General features: G+C 33.0%; 1 non-coding gene across 1 annotated transcript; it reads right to left on the reverse strand.

Annotated features, from left to right (window-relative positions):
• Positions 1-3054: 3054 nt before the first annotated feature.
• On the reverse strand, positions 3055-3161 carry LOC121215219 (small nucleolar RNA R71). Its single transcript, XR_005910948.1, has one exon. It is a non-coding gene; the product is annotated as a small nucleolar RNA R71 (small nucleolar RNA).
• Positions 3162-14492: the final 11331 nt, after the last annotated feature.

The raw sequence follows: 14492 nt of genomic DNA on the forward strand, positions 1-14492 counted from the left end.
CTTAAAAAAACTCATAAGATACATGGAGCCATCAATTTTGATTTCACCATAGTGTCAATGTCAGTTGCACCGAAGTGCATTAACAAAACATAACAACACCAGAGTTCTTAAATAGAACAACATCAAAGTGCTGAATCAAAACAGTACAACACTCTAGGTGTTTCCTTAATAATTTACACTCCTCATCCTAATAGTTCTCATTTGTCTACATGGGCTTTTATTCATTTCACTTCTCTTACTCAATATGAATGAAGTAATTCAAATTCTCCACTTCTTACAATTCAATCCTTATCAATAAATAATTTAATACACTTGCAACTTTATTTCAATTCCACTTTTCATTCATATATCAATTTCTGTTAGCATACTTTACAGTCACAACATATATGATATATGAAAAATTGATATATGAAAGAAAAGTTGAATTGAAATACATATATGAAAGAAAAGTGTAATTCACATACCCACAATACTTTACACTTTTGATTCCAACTTAGTTTCATGTCATAAACTCACATAACACAAATATATCACATCCCACAATACTTTATACTTTTGATTCCAACTTACTTTTATTTTTATATCATTTTCTCAAGTCCAAACTCTATTATTTTTCACATGTCTGCATTTCATGTCTATTATCACAAATAATGCCAAGATTATTATCAAATCAGGAATGATTTAGGTCTCATTCTACTGTCTTCTTATATATTTAATTATTTTTATATTAAATTTTCTTATGTATCATATGTTTTAAAACTCACTCGCGATCCTTAGATTAGTAAACCTAGGCTCTAATACCACTAAGTGTAGCACCCTTATAGCAAATCGACTATCAAGTCGAATATAAGAATTTCACATTTCAGCGTCGAAGTAATTCTGGCTAAATTCAATTATCTTAACCATTTTTCAATCATATTTAAACCCTATGGACATATTTTTAACATATTTTCCGTGTACAACTTAAAATCAAGTTAAGCTTTTTAGTAAAACCTCATTTTGAATATTATCAAAAGTCATTACCTAACCACTTATTTCTTTAACATATGATATTTTCTAATGAACCTTATGGTAATGTCATTAATTCCAAATTTATAAAATAACACAATTATTAACCTTTCACAAATCAGTCTTTTAGAGGACCTACTCCAAAAATAGTTTACCCTCTGATAAGTGATAAAAGTAACATATTTTAATCTCGTCCTTAATGAATTTTTGGATGATTATTTATATAAACGAGCATTTGGGAGCCAAATGAGTGAAAAAGAGCAAAAATTGCACAAACAGATCAGATTTTAGGAGCCACATAGGTTGAGCCTTCCCATACAGGCTGGCACACAGGCGTGTGCCAGACCGTGTCGATTTCATAATTGGTATCCCAATTACGTGAAAAAACATAATTTTTAGGCTTTCTGGGCATTCTAAAGTCTAGAAATACCAAATAAAAGAAGATAATAGGGAGCCATTAGAGAGTATTGAAAAAAAAACTCGAAGAACACCATTGAAGCCAACTCTGAAGTAGATTCCCATCAAGATTGAAGACCTCATTTTAATTTCTTTGAAGTTTTTATGAGTTTCTTTATCTCTTGTGGTTATACTAATTTTGATATGCTTTTATTTACAATTATGAACTAATTCTAAAGATACCTAGGGAAGATGAACTCTATGATAAATTCTATTATTTGATTTTTATTTTACGCAATAAATACTTGATTCTTGTTCTCAGTTATGTGTGCTTATCTTTTGTTTTAATATTTCCTAAATATTAATGCATGTTTAATGTACTTAAAGTAGAGGAGGAAAAGTCCCCGTTTAAGAGTAGATCTAGCATAATTGAGTGGAGTTCCATGCAATCTTAGAAATAAGACGACATAAATCTTCCAGCTTAGAGTCAACTCTAATAGGGGAATCCATATATCAAGTTCATGCGATAATAGGGGTTTTAATTAGAAATAAATTTTAATTCATCAACCTAGAGTCAGTTGCTCTTACTCTCGAAAGATATATTAGCATAATTTAGGGACTTCTACGGATCAAGATACCAAGTGAATAAATCGTTTAATTTAGATTCATTATAATAGATGAAATCTAGGTGGATTATTTCATGAGTATTATTTAGCTTCTTGATTATTATTCAATTACTTCCCTGAGTTATTATCTTCTTAGTTCTTTAGTTAATTAATTTAGTAGATTTTAGTTTAAAATAATCACTCCAATTTATTGGTTAAATAATAGGAAAACAGTAATTACTAGTACTTTTTTATCCTTATGGATACGATATATCTACTCACTATAGTTATACTATCTATCGATAGGTGCACTTGTCTTTGTCGTATTTTTAGTTAGTTTTGTGATATATCAATTTTTTTGCGTCGTTGCCGGGGACTAAAATATGAGGAAAACTTTATTTCTATTAATTTAGCCATTTTATTTTATTTTAGTTAGTTTAATTTTTACATTTTAATTTTTCTTTTGTTTGCTTCTAGCAGGTTATTTTGGTATATGACTAGAGGAAACCCATCGAGACCACTACTTTTTTACAGTGAGATCGAATGTACGACTCGCAGAAATCGAAAAGAGGCTAGAGAAGCAAGGGAAAGTCAACAGAATATAGTAGATGAACAAGAGGGCAAAAATATTACTGAGGAGATGGGTGATAATCAGAATAGTCAGCTACCTCTTATAGATCATGTTCCTCGTACTATGTACGATTATGCCAAGCCCACTCTGATTGGGCTGAATCAAGTATTGTAAGACCTACTATTGCTGTAAACAATTTTGAGCTGAAGTTGAACACTATTCAGATGGAACAACAAGTTCGATGGTTTGCAAGATGAAGATTCAAATACTCATCTAGCCAATTTCCTAGAGATTTGCGACACTTTCAAGATTAATGGTGCCACTGATGACACCATTTGCTTACGATTGTTCCCATTCTCATTGAGGAACAAGGCAAAATAGTGGTTAAATTCTTTACCACGAGGTTTTATCACTACATGGGATCAAATGACTGAGAAGTTTCTCTTGAAGTACTTCTCACCGGCTAATATAGCGAAGTTGAGGAATGACATTTCTTTCTTTGTTCAGATTGATCTAGAGACATTATATGATGCATGGGAGAGATTAAAGGACTTATTGAGAAGATGCCCTCATCATGGGTTACCTCTGTGGTTACAATTTCAGACCTTCTTCAATGGTTTGAATCCTTCAACTAGGCAGTTAATTGATGCAGCAGCTAGTAGCACACTGAATAATAAAACACCCGAGGTAGCTTATGAGTTTATTGAGGAGATGACACTCAATAAATATCAGTGGCAAGTCATGTGGACAAAACCGATGAAAGTAACCGATGTTTTTAATCTGGATGCAGTCACCATGTTATCAAACCAAGTGGAAACACTGAATAAGAAAACTAATGGTTTATATTTTTCTACGCCGATGAATCCAATGATGGAATACGATGCAAAATGGAGGTGGAATGAATAATTCAGAATGTTAACCCTTCAGCCCTAGCACAGAGAATGAGCAAATCAACTACATGGGTAACAATTCTAGACCTCAAAATAACTCTTATAGTAATAACTATAATGCAGGTTCGAGGAACCATCTCAACTTTTCTTGAGGTGGCCAAGGAAATCAAAGAACAAAACCCCTTACGAGCTTTCAACAACCTTATCAGGAAGAGAAGAAGTTGAACCTTGAAGAGTTCTTGGAAAATTTCATTTTGGTGTCAGAAATCATTTTCAGAACAGTGAGGCAGCACTAAAAAATCAGGAAGCATCAATTCAAGGACTTGAAAATCAAATAGGATAGCCCCAATAGAGCAGCTTCACGCCATTATTTTTCAAGACGTGGAAGAGTTAATTAAACCTGAACAGAAACTGAGGCAAGAAGATGTGGTGAACATTGATGAGGTTGAGGAAGATAAGAAACAACAAAAATCGATTGTCAAAATAAAAACCTCGAGCTCCATATCCAAACGTGTTGAAGAGAGATCACACAAACAAACAATATGGTAAATTTTTTAAGCTCTTAAAAAAATTACACATTAACTTATCGTTTGTTGAAGCTCTTTTGCAAATGCCAAATTATGTAAAATTTTTAAAGAAGCTATTAACAAACAAGAGGAAGATAAACAACTCGCCGACTGTGGAGTTCAATGTAGTTTGTTCGGCTATTATACAAAACAAACTACCCAACAAAATTAAATATACATAGAGTTTTACTATTCCTTGTCTCATTGGTAGTTTAAATATTGAACATGTTTTCGCGCTGATTTAGGGAATAGTATTAATGTCATGCCTTATAAAATGTTTAAACAACTTGGTTTTAAGAAACCCAAATGCACTTGGATGAGTATTCAACTAGCGGAAATAACTATTAGATATCCTAGGTGTATTATTGAAGATGTACTGGTGAAAATTGAAAATTTCATATTCCCTGTTGACTTTGTTGTATTAGACATGGTTAAGGATATTGAGGTACCTATGATCTTAGGTCGACCCTTTTTAGCCACTAATAGAACTATTATTGATGTTGGTACTGGTGAACTTGTGCTTCTTATAGGTGATGAAAAGATTACTCTTCAAGCACATGATTCTATGAGAGAGTCTAGTGAGCGAGATGATATTAAATGTCCCATTAATGTTAGTAATCATGTAGCTCAATGTTCTTTGCAGGAAATCCCTTGTGAACACATGTTGGAGCCATGTTTCAGTCATGGTGACAAAATTGAGCAACATATGACAAGCGAATAGTACAACTCGATGAACTAGGTGAATGGCAAATGCATGCTGAGGGGAAATCGAGAAAACACAATGAAGACACAAAGCAACGACATGATGTGCATGAGATGAGAGCAAACCAATTCAAGGTTGGGGATAAAGTACTGCTAGACAAATCAGATCCACAATTAGCTTTTGCCTACAATTCTAGTTTTCACTATTCTAGCGATTTCATCCATATTCAGGGCAATTTCTGTTTTCTCCATTTCTTATGATATTGTGCTTATTCTATTTTTATATTTGTTTGTACATTAAGGACAATGTACATCTTAAGTTTGGGGAGGTTGTTTATATAATTACTAAAAACTCCCTAAATTATTTGTTGTGTTTAAGTAATTTTTCATACCTCTATTAGAGTGGATTGTTTTCGATTTGGGATTTTTATTGATGTTGTTTTTGATTAATTTGTGATATTAGTGTATTGGTTGATTTAAAATTTAATACATGAGAGAGTCAAGCATGATAAGTTGTTTTTCAGAAATAAATATTTCAGGTTGTTTCCTTGAATTGAGGTATTATCTTGAAGTTTTAAATTTGCAAGTTTGACATCAAAATCATGATTTCTTGTGAGACTCTGAGCCTATAGAGCATACATTTTTCATGCTCATTTTATTATTACTTATGAGTGTGTCAACTTGATTTGTTATTTTAGAACTTGTTTCGATTATGCATGTCGAGACCACACCTTTGATTTGATATACTGAGATGATAGAAGCACTTAGGTTTTAACCTACTTAACCTGTAAAAATTCCACATATTGAATTGACCTTTAGTGAACCCCATTGAGCCTAACACATTTTCTTTCTTTATTAACCCATTAATGTTAACCTGTAACCCATTTTTTTGTGGCTAGTTTCCCTTTTATTGACTCATTTTTTGTCGAGATTTGACTTGGATAGTTGCCTATCTATGCTCATTTCTTTGAATTGTTAAAATTTTCTATTCTTGTTCTAAAAAAATCAACTTAAAAAAATATTTTTACTAACCAATTTTTAGTTGATTGAGCTTGAATAATTAGTTGCATATTTTGGTTGAGAAGCTCGTTTCTGTTCTTGAAAAATCTTGATTGATGCACTTTCTTTTAATTCAGCATTTGATCATTTTTCTAGTTTGGTAATTTATCAACTCGATCTAGATTATAACCAACTTTTCTAGTCTTTTTCCACACCCTTAACCTAAGGCCCATTAGAACCTCTTCAAGACCTCTTGATTGGTGTGTTATATTATTTTATAGTGGTGAAGATTTGATTTTCAAGCAAGCTTATGGTAATGACATTTCTTGTTCGACTATTGAGTGCATATTTCTTGAACCTTAAACACTTTGAGTGCTTTGAGTGAATCTTTAGTGAGGATGTGAATTCTTTTTGATTTTGAATTAAAGGTAATTACTTAAATAAGGGGAGACACCTATGTTCTCATACTTTAAAAATTTTGGCTTAGATTGTTTGATTCTTTAGTGCCTATTTAGTGTAATTGCCAATGCATGATTGTTTGGAAATTATTTTGAGACATTATTGATGGAAATAACAAATTCAAAAAAGTTAACTTCAATGGAGGTTGAGGATTTTGCTTGAGGATAAGCAAACACTTAAGTGTGGGGATATTTGATAAGTGATAAAAGTAACATATTTTAGTCTCGTTCTTAATGCGTTTTTCGATGATTATTTATGCAAATTGGTGAATTTTATGCTCCTAATCCTTTAAACTCATGTTTCTATACTTAGGACTGCTTTTGGGAGCCAAAGGAGAGAAAATCAAACAAATATAGCAGATTTTAGGAGCCATACGAGGTGGGCCTTCCCACACGAGCTGGGACACGGACGTGTGCCAGACCGTGTCGATTTTGTTATTCGCATCCCAATCACACGGAATAACGTATTTTTAGGCTTTAGATAAATACCAAATAAAAAAAGAGAATAGGGAGCCATCAGAGAGTATTGAAGAAAACAATTCAAAGAACACCATTGTAGCCAATTCTGAAGTAGATTTCCATCAAGATTGAAGACCTCTTTTTAATTTCTTTGAATTTTTTATGAGTTTCTTTATCTCTTGTAGTTATACTAACTTTGAGATGTTTTTGTTTACAATTATGAACTAATTCTCCAGATACCTAAGGAAGATGAACCCTATGACGAATTCTATTATTTGATTTATGTTTTACATGATAAATACTTTATTCTTATTCTCAATTATGTGTGTTTATCTCTTGTTTTAATATTTCCTAAATATTAATGCATGGTTAAGGTGCTTAAATCAGAGGAGGAAAAGTCCCTGTTTAAGAGTAGATCTAGTATAATTGAGTGGAGTTGCATGCAATCCTAGAAATAGGACGACATAAATCTACCAGATTAGAGTCAAATATAATAGGGGAATCCATAGATCGAGTTAATATGATAAAAGAGGTTTTAATTAGAAATAAATTTCAATTAATCAACCTAGATTCAGTTGCTCTTACTCTCGAAAGAGATATTAGCATAATTTAGGGATTTCTATAGGTCAAGATACCAAGTGAATAAATCGTTTAATTCAGATTCATAATAATAGATGAAACTAGGTTGATTCTTTCCTAGGTATTGTTTAGCTTCTTGGTTATTATTCAATTATTTTCCTGATTTATTCTCTTCTGAGTTCTTTAGTTAATTAATTGAGTAGGTTTTAGTTTAAAACAATCACTCCAATTTGTTGGTTAAATAATTGGAAAACAATAATTACTAGTACTTTTAGTCCTTGTGGCTACCATATCTCTACTCACCGTAGCTATACTATCTATCGATAGGTACACTTGCCTTTGTCGTATTTTTAGTTAGTTTCATGATGCATCACCCTCTCTACATGTCATTAATGTTAACTTTTACCAATCAATTTATCAAATAGGGCCTCCTTAATTCCTTTTATATCAATCATTTAATGTTTCAATAAAACATTTGTATTTCCTTTTTGTATTAGAAAAACCATCCTTTGTAACAATTTCTTTGTATTATAATTTTTTAATTATTTTCCTCCTCCTCTCTATCCCACATCGATTGTGTACATGTGTATATATGTATATATGAACCTTGGATTTTGAGTGTAGTATGGTTACAAGTAACACTTTTTATGATTTCATTAATAACACATTTTTACCAAAGCTATCCACTTGAAAATCAATCACTAGATTATTTATATCTTGACCTAGAGAGCTAAAATTTAATATCTGTTTTTTTATTTTTGAAACTATACTCAATAAAATATTTACCATAAGAATTTTAGAATTTTTAGCTAAGCCAATTAATACAGTTTATTCTTCAAATATTAGATCCACCAGACTTGGGGTGTGACAACTCTCCTCCCCTTAACAAAATTTCACCCTCGAAATTTTCTAACTTTAAAGAATTCCAATATATATAACTGAAAACTAACTATTCTATCCAGGCATATACTAATTTGGCAAATTTCCCATCTTACTCAGAATAAATTCTTTTCAGAGATGTACAGTTTGGAGATCCCATACTAAGAAGAACACCATCAATCTACTTTATTGGAAAAATTTAGAATTTAGCGACTACACACATAAATTCAAATGTTTCACACTTACTTTTTGTTAGCTCGAAGGACCAGTTGATAATCGTTCTACGATACCGCCAAACTCGAATCCCATTTCAAAACGCCCATTCCTCCATTACACCAGCTTTCCTATCTTCAATGAACCCGCCAAAGTAACTCCCTCCGTACTCTGCATTTTAAAAACATGATTTTCACACTCAAGAATTCACTTATTACTATATCATATATTACGTCATATTTTAATTTGTCAATACACAAACACATTGTGCTTTTAGAGAGTATACTAGCAATTAGACATATATGTCCATAGCCTTATGAATGCATAGTGTGCCCAATCATTATAATCATATACAACCATAGATTTTATACTAAACTCAGAACAAACACTCAAGCAGAACATTTTAGCAACACAACTACAAACAACACCCAAAGTGAAGTACAAAAATTCACCTGCTATCCTTCCTCCTTACCAGCTTAGCTTTTCCAAACACCAGAGCTTCCTTTCTTGGTAGCTAAGCATGACAACCTATAACACCCCAAACCCAACCAATCGTTATGGCCGAATTTGAAAAGCTATATTGGCCACTGGAATAGTTTAGAAAAACTTTCGTAATTTGAAAAGTACTTTTTAAACCATTTGTGCAGTTCATTCAAAACTAGTAAAATTGAATGTTCAACTTTATTTTCAATCACATTTCAAACCCATTTGTTCACGAAAATGGCCGAAATAATCTTTCAGAATTTTGAAAAATATTTCAAAACTATTGGCTTATCAATTTAAAATAAATGAAGTGTTTATTTTAATTTCGTAAAAACCATGCAAATTTCAGTAATCAAAATAATTAATATCTCAATTGTAGACATTCAATCATTTATTCAAAACTATTTTGGAATTTCAATCATACTTCTAAATCATTTGTATATTAACTTCAAAAATCAAATGCCTTTAGAATTATCATTTGTAAACATTTATAATTTTGAAAACTAATGTCTAATTTTATTAAAAACTAATTTTTCATAAATGCATTAGAAAAATGTATTATTGATAGATTTTATTTTAAAAACCGAGTTTCATATGAAATCTTATCAAAAATACTAACTTCTGTAGTTTTTCTAACACTTAATGTCATCTAATTAAGTCATGCAAAGCAGAATAAAATCTCAAAATTAAAGTCCCATGCCACAGTCCATACTCAAACTTATTATAAACCCAAAATATCAAAATAAAATTTAATTACTTTAATTTAAAAAGACTTCTGAGAAACTCCTCCAAATGCCGTCATCGAATTCTAGCCTCGTGGTTATCTGTAAAATCAAAAAACTAAAAATGGGTGAGCTATAAAACTCAAAATGAGATTAACATAAACATAAACACAATCACATACATATAAACATGTACATTATACAATCATAATAATCATATCAATTTCATATAACTCAATATTTCACATTTCTATTATGATTGTTTATGTCAATGCACATTTCATAAAATGATGTAGATTTCATGAAAACGGTCCTACCCATTTCCGCTACACACCAAAATCGAGTTCCCTAGAACTCGCCCACCCAATAACACACCAATTTGTGAACAGTGTCACAATAATGTAGATAAACTACCACATAATCAATATTGTGGACAAGCCACCAAAATTGCAGATATACTGTCCATAATCAAAATCGTGGACAAGCCACCAAAATCGTATATAAACTGACAATAACTTCCACCTTTCACATATCCCACCCCATGCATGTGATATGACCAAAATCACTTAGAATCACATAGGAATGTTTAACATGCAAATCACATATGTACATATGCTACCAAAATTTCACATTTTATAGATAATGTGGAAATCACATATGCCATAAGATCACGTAACATAAGAATGAGATTTACATGCTTTACAAATCAATAATAATCATCAATATCAGAAAACATGTTTTTCACAACATATACGGTTTGGAATCACTTGATTGCCATAATCCATAAAGATGGATTTTATTTCTCTTAATGGATACGTAAAATATCCTCATAAAAAATATAATTTAAATGATAAAATTTTTATCAATATAAAACATAGACTTAATTTGGTTTAGGGTTAAAACCCACACCTGATCTAGTTTAGTGTTAAAACTCACACCTGATCATAGATCCTATGTGTAATAACTCTATAAGAATGCCCACACCTAGATCTAACAATTAGATTACCTATTCACAACAAATAGCGATCTTACGTTAATAACGATCATAATTAAGGTTGATACAATAGTTGGTATCCATTTTCCCTTTAACACTTACCCTTAGAAAAATAATCACTTAGATTAATGATTTTGATTCCCACGTTAATGATCTCTTGAGTTCGTGTCGATCGGCCATTAACTTGGTTAAAACAGGAGGATTGATTGATCGTCTTGATCACGAACCTAAAGAAAGTAAGTTCATGAAAATAAAGTTTAGGATTAAGAATTAAACACAATAAATAGTGTAGAATTTTTTATTACTAAAAGAATAACAAAGGTGGAAAAATGAAGAAGAAAGGAAAAAGAAATCTCAATCGTCTACGGTGGTGCTACAGCAACGACGGCAACAGCCTGTCGACAGAGGCAGTGATTTGACGAAGGAGAATTAAAAGAATATAGGTTTCGGTCACTTGCCTAAATGAGGAGAAAGGACAAAAGAAAATAAGAAAAGAGAGTGAAGTTGTACGGTTGTGAGCGATGGTTATCACGATAGAGGAGGGCGACGCTAAGGGCGGCGGTGGAGAAAATGGAAGAGAGAAGTGACGGCAAGGTGGAGGCCCGGTGGTGACAATTATGGTTCAAGGCAAATGAGTGGAGGAGGATATGAGGAAAATTAATACAAATGGTGGTTGATGGCTAAAACAAAAAAAAAAAGAGAAAATATGGAGGAGCAAAAGTGGGGGTGGCAAAAATGAATAAGAAAATATAAGATGGACAACAAAAGGTATCATTCACCTTGTCTAGGTTCAATGCATGTGACACAAGGTAAGGGTGAAAAATATAAGCATGTAGAAGGGACAAAAGAGAAAAAAGGGGATCATGGGAGTGAAAAATGGCTTGTAACACCCCAAACCCGGCCCAGACGTTATGGCTGAATTTAGGGATGTCACATGATAGGGTATTTGAAAATCGTGTCGTTACACTAAAACCATTTCCATTGAATTCCTTATCTTAATATCTTACTAGATCCAAAATTTTATTACTCATTTAATCGATAGTTTCAAAATGTTATTCATTTGTGAAAGCTTTTAAAATAGATTAAACAATCATGCATTTAGGAAAAACATTTGTTTCTTTTGAAAACCGAGGTTTTCTACTACTAGAAATTGTAAACCATAAGGTAAAGATAATTAAAACCCAAACCAAAGTCCGAAAGTCCAATTACAACCCAAAAACTAATCCAGTAAAAATGGAATAGAAATAAAACCAATTATCGTAAATATAGGTTAAAAACCATGAAAGTCCAAAACTGTGGTCATCGCCGAGTCCTCTGCCGCACCGATCCGTCTAGATCTGGGGATTACCTGTGCACATTTAAACAAAAGGGGTGAGTTTACGAAAACTCAGTGTGTAATCCCACAAAAAACAAGCAATAGCAAATCACAGTGCACAGTTAAAGTAGGCTTGGGCCTAAGCCCTTTTTAAGTATCAGTAACGGTTTGGGCCTTAGCCCATCTCAGTACAGTATCAAATATGTAGTAGGGCCTTAGCCCATCACAGTATCAGTTGCAGTCATGCAGTATTCAGTAACAAAGTCCTACCCAACCAGCCTCTACACACCATCTTCGTCCAACCCTACACTCCATATGGGGATCAAATCAACCCACCCATCCCTACACTCCAGGTAGTACCGAATGTGGCACAAAACAGTAATTTGTAGCTGAGCTGCCAGTATGTTAGGCTTAAGAGCCTTTCAGTACACTTCCTCCAAATATAATTAACCCAACCCTATGCAATGCAACATACAAGTCATGACATGCTATCTCAGGACATCAGTACATAAACCAGTTCAGTATACAAGCATACTATCATCATGCTCAACACATATATAAATCAAACAGTCAGTTCGTACAATTAGGGGTATAAGTGACGCTTACCGACCCTATAGTAGGTTCACATTTGACTTGGGCGATCCATGCAACCTTAGTAATCAATTCAGTGATAATGGGCTCACACGCCCATGTAGCCTGCCTATGTGGGCCCACACGCCCGTATGGCCCACTCGGCCCAAATTGGCCTTGGCCACGTGGTTCATTTTTAAGCTAACCCGTACTAGCTAAATATTCATATATGTTTTCACTATTTACTTATATGTTTTCACTAGACTCAATAAGATTTAATTCCATATTTTGTTCATTCTCTAATTTTATTTCCACAATTTATGGTGATTTTTCAAAGTTAGCCTACTGCTGCTGTCCAAACAATAAGCAATTTTACCAAATACCGTTTCCTGCATTTTGGGTACACGCCTTGTTTTGTTTGATGCTAAAATAGTCCCTGAGCAGTCCAAAGCCTATAATTGAAAAAAACACTAATTTAATCTCACATAACGTGATCCCAAATCGAACTCGTATCGAGGTTTTAACCCATAAGCGACTAAACCTTACCTTCAACTAATGAACAGTAATTACCACACAAACTAAGACTCCGATTGGTGACTACAAGCCCTTGAAGGCTCCCCCAATTGGAATAAACAAAACAATTCAGAAGAAAGTTAACAAACGGAGACAAATCACTTATCTAAAACTTACCGAACGATCGCAGACAAATGTGGAGCAATACGAGGCAAAGTGGGAAAGGAAATATCAAAAAGATGAAGGGTGAAAGAGAGCAGAAATTCAGCAGCAATGAAGAGAAAAATGGCAAGAGGAGAGGGAGAAGAATATACGAAATAATTTTTTTCAAAAAAAGAGTGAAAATTAGGTTATGGGAAAAAAATAAAAACCCGATAACCCCCAAACTCTCTTAATCTTCTCCCATTTCCCACTACACATCCACTACTCAGAATCCCCATATTACACAAAACTATCCCGAAATCTGAGCAAAAAATAATACCCTTTCCTACGTAGGGATTTGAACACAAGACCTCCACCATAATGACACACCATTTAACCACAAAACCAGTAGGCTCATTCTGATATAATTTACCCAACAATCAAATAAAAGCCTACTAAACAAGAGTAAGACCTAATTCATTCAAAATACCAAAATTTGCCCAAGTCCTGGCTTGAACTTAGAACCTCCCAAACACACCCAAAACAAATAACCACTAAAGCAAATAGATATTTTGTGTTACACATTCACAATACCCAAAATTAAATTTTTGGGGCGTTACAGGGTAATTGAAGGAATGTTGACCATGTATACAAGGGAAGAATCTTTCCAAGCATGGAAACTATGGGTTGGATGGCAAAGGCATTTGGCACATGGAAAATTCACAACAAAAATTAATTAAAAAGGAGATCATGAGGAGACTTGAACCTAGGACCTATAGTATACTTATTAAGCATTTAATCACTTAACCACTTTCTTCCTTGTAATCATTTTAACAAGAAAATAATTAAAACATGGGATGAACTTTGCTAAGGGTTTGAGACAATTTTGCACAAAATAGAAATTAATGAGAGGGATGGGATTCGACAACAAGTCATCAAGGAAGCTCCACCACTACTCAGTCACTAAAAAAAATTTAAGCATGACCACCCTTGATTCATTAACCCAATTTCTACTAACCTGATTTTTGGGATGTGACAAAACCATAATACAAATTAAACCAAAGACATTCATACTTTAGAAACCAATATCAAGTGACATACAAAAAACCTTTCAAAGTTTTCCCAGAAATCATTAACTTCCTTCTCTTTTCCTCAAATCTATGAAGGCAGAAGGGTTAAAAATCTTATCAGTTTACGCGATTCTCTTCTAATATACATCAAACTCCTATTTCAGCTTTCCATGCAAACCTTTCCCTTAAACACAGTCCTCTTTAGAGCAGACTTAAGAAGAAGATGAAGAAGATGAAAAAGAAATGAGAAGAATTCCTCTATAGAATAACAATTCTCACATATATGTAACCCCCACGCACGGTCATTAAGGACCCAATTCTAAACCATGAGCCGCTAATCATTCAGTTCCCCACTAAAG

This window comes from Gossypium hirsutum, chromosome D02 (assembly GCF_007990345.1).
Source record: "Gossypium hirsutum isolate 1008001.06 chromosome D02, Gossypium_hirsutum_v2.1, whole genome shotgun sequence".
Lineage (NCBI taxonomy): Eukaryota > Viridiplantae > Streptophyta > Magnoliopsida > Malvales > Malvaceae > Gossypium > Gossypium hirsutum.